The sequence below is a fragment of the Nestor notabilis genome, unplaced genomic scaffold (genome assembly GCF_000696875.1).
Source record: "Nestor notabilis isolate BGI_N333 unplaced genomic scaffold, ASM69687v1 scaffold33611, whole genome shotgun sequence".
Taxonomy (NCBI): domain Eukaryota; kingdom Metazoa; phylum Chordata; class Aves; order Psittaciformes; family Psittacidae; genus Nestor; species Nestor notabilis.
This window is the reverse complement of record NW_009916643.1, coordinates 37,052-40,508: the sequence shown is the minus strand read 5'-3', so window position 1 is coordinate 40,508 and position 3,457 is coordinate 37,052. Positions and strand designations below refer to the sequence as shown.

The window sequence follows — 3,457 nt, the reverse complement described above, 5'->3', positions numbered from 1 at the left end:
ACCCGGAACCGCTGACCTGCATGGCTGCCACCCACAAACCCCATCTGAAAAAGTGACGGGGCAAGCGCAAGGGAAGGGGAAGGGAAAGGGGAAGAGGAAGAAGAGGAAGGGAGATATTAGTAACAAGAAATGGGGGGGGAGGGTTAATAATGCTAAAATTACTTAGGAAAATTGGTTCTGAGAGAGGTCTCTAAACACATTTTATTAACAAACTTTCTCACTCAGCACTGGCAGCTGTGGAAATGGCTTGCGGCTCTTAGCGTGCCCAGCGAGCCTCCCAGCAGTCCATGGATGACCACAGTCCTGCTTTTTCAGCCGCCCCTGGAACATACATGATGGGTACATTATGCATCTGCCAGAGATGTGCTCTTGGTTGTCCCTCACCCTCTCATACTCTGAAGCCCTTGAACCATGATGGAGATTGAATTTCCTGACTGACCTCCCTGTTGCTGGGGAAGACAGGGGAGCTGCAGCTCGGCGGAGGGTCAGGTTTCACAGGTTTTCCCAGTTCGGATGGGATTTTCAATATCCACTGATCTGGATGTTGCAAAGGCCAGTGAGGGTGAAGAGGGGCTGCTGGTGGTGCTGCAGCCTGCAGGAATGGCTCAGAAGGCTGTGATGGGCACCTGCTGAATGCACTGTTTTCCAAGCACTTACTGCTGCAGCCCAGGAGCACATCAAGCCCTACGTGTTAATGTGCCAAAAAATAACCAGGTGCAAAGCAGAGGCCATGCACAGCTTGTATCAGCAAGCACAGCCTGGGCTTTGCAGAGCCACTGACTCCACTGTGACTGCAGGACTGTCCTAGCAGCACAGCCTGCTTCAGCTGGGAGCCCTGCACCTTGCTGGTAGGGCACAGGAGGAGAAACTGTGTTAACCTGATGTGGCAGGGAAGTTTAGTGCCAGTGAGGGTGACACTCCTTGCCCCCTCAGACTGGCTTGTGCTGAGGGGGTTGCAAAAATTAACATTTAAAGGGCAAACCAGTTGCAGTAGGTGTTGGGGAGGGAGGCAAATGATGTCAGGTACTGTTAATCTCTGTCCTTTCTTAGTGTCAGAATGGGACAGAAGCCAGACAAAGCCACCTGGAGCTGTAACTCCCCAGCAAAGAGGACAGCAGCTGCCTGACATGGGCTTCATGCCCCTGCTGCCTTCCTGCTTCTCCCAGAATGAATTATCTTTTTTTAAATTGAGATACTTTGTGATGTGTCTTAATGTCCCAACTCCCGCAACTGAGGAGACAACGTCAGCCTCCTGTGATGCAAGGGGGTACTCACTCTTTTTTGCTTCACATAGCTGTGTATAACCACTGAGTGCCACTAACCTTCAGCCTTAACATCATTCTAGAAGTGGATAACATGATCAATACAGATAAAATACACTTGTCAACAGCACACATGCATGCACACACAAGAAATCCGGAAAGGGACCTTTAACACAAGAGCATGTAGGGATAAGGCAAGGGGGAATGACTTTAAACTGACAGAATGTAGTTTGAGATTAAACATTAGGAAGAAGTTCTTTACTGTGATGGTGGTGAGACGCTGGCACAGGTTGCCCAGAGAAGCTGTGGCTGCCCCATCCCTGGCAGTGTTCAAGGGCAGGTTGGACAGGGCTTGGAGCAACCTGGTCTAGAGAAATGCATCCCTGCCTGTGGCAGGAGGGTTGGAACTGGAAAGATGATCTTTAAGGTCTCTTCCAAACAATTCTGTGATTCTACTACACACAGAAAAACATGGACACCCACTGCCAGCTGCAGCCTCTTGGCCCATGGTCCCTCCGGACTGTGACAGACCCTGGGAAACTGGCGTCCCTCGGCTGGAAGAGCTGCACAAATGCTCTCGCTTTGGCATCACTGCATTACAGGCAGGGCCCACCATACCCTTTTCCTCCTATGACCCAGCTCCACATGTGTACTTCTCTGTCAGGCTGGTCACTCTTAGCTTGTGTCGCAACCCGGCTGACCTACCAAGCAAAGCATATTTACACACGCAAATAAGCAGCTGAAAAAGCCCAATTGAACTGTTGACCAGAAAATGGGTTAACAGGAAGTTACTAAAGAAAATCAAAACATTACATTTGAAGCCCTGTAGGGGTTGGGTTTTTTTTACTAACTCTCACTGTATCTAAGCACTGAAACATTGCTTTGGATCTCCTGAAGCTTACAATACCACAGAGCAAAGGCTCCAGCCTTTCTGAACTACTGGAGCAGGCTACTTATCCACCAGGGCTGCTGCACCCACCAGCACTCTCCATGCCTGTCGTGGAGCACTTTATTCCTTCCTTTTTTTTTGCAGATCACACTTTTGCTTATTCACTTCTCCAGTTTACAAGCTCCCTCAGTGTTGCATCCCTTCGCCTTACGCGAGAGTGGGGTTTTGCCAGGCTTTTTGCTAAAGGTAGTTGCAGATGCTCATGAAGCTTGAGCCATTCTTGAGAGTTTGCTAAGGAGGTGGCCCCAGTTTTGGCCTTTTGATTCTGGCCTGGTCTCTCTTCTGCCATTTGGGCTGCTCTGTGAGATGTAGATTTGGGATCTGTCACAGGAGGAAGGTGAGGGTGCTCTCTCTGCACTGAACAAAGGACTCTGGAGGCTCCTTGTGATCCCCTCAGCCTTTCTGCACATACAGCAGCACTGCCAGAGAGCAGGTGGTGTCTGAGCCATCACAGGAGACCCCAGGGCTCTCAGGGAGGCCTCAGCTCCTCTTTCAGATAGGTGTTCCCCTATGCATGCATGAGAAACACCTCCTAAAGGACGGCAGCTTATACCCACCCTATAAGCCACCAACAGTAGTATCCTCCACTGGCAGCACCTACGTGCAGAGCAATGCCCTTGCTTCTCCCCAAACCCAAGGAAGTCTGCAATCCTCATTCCCTGCAGGAAGCTGTGGAGCCCGCTGCCTCTCTGTGCGGGGAGGAGGGAAGCAGTGAGAAGAGGAGCTTTGGCAGGCCCCTGGCTCCCCCGGGGCCGGGGTTTTTTTTTCCCCGCGCCTCCCTGCTCATCCCCCACCCCCCCGTGACAGCCACCGCACTCACACTGCGCAGCTGCCTCTGCCTGTGGCTTAAACCCCTCCCTGCCTGAGCTGACAGAGCTGGTTCGTGCCAGGTCCCTGCGTAGCCTCCCCGACTGTCTTCCCCCGCCCAAAGGGCTCCGTTATCTAACATTTCCCTCTTCGACTGGAAGTAGTCCAAAAAAACCCCACCAAAACAGAACAAACAAGTGGGCAGAGCAGGCAATACCTGGTGAGGAGGAGGCCTCCCTCCTGCTGGAAGAGTCACCCTCCCGGGAAGCACGGGAAAGTGGAGGAGAGGACGGAGCGTGTTGCGGGGGGAGGAAGCTGAGGGGCTGCGGGCAAATCCCTTTCCCCGAGGTGGCTCCCCGAGCACCCAGCTCCCTGTCCCTCTGCTAAAGGAGGAGCTGTTTGTGCCCAGGCAAAGGCCACGTCCAGCGCTGGCAGCTCT

At 52.5% G+C, this 3,457-nt stretch overlaps 1 protein-coding gene across 1 annotated transcript in view; it reads right to left on the bottom strand.

Moving 5' to 3' along the window:
* Positions 1-3,345, bottom strand: part of DDO (D-aspartate oxidase) — a 9,345-nt gene extending 6,000 nt beyond the window's left edge. The window contains exons 1-2 of the mRNA XM_010024661.1: positions 3,258-3,345; positions 2,224-2,247 (exon numbers count right to left, since the gene is read on the bottom strand). The gene's annotated coding sequence lies outside the window, so the exon portion shown is untranslated. The remainder of the gene's footprint in view (positions 1-2,223; positions 2,248-3,257) is intronic.
* Positions 3,346-3,457: the final 112 nt, after the last annotated feature.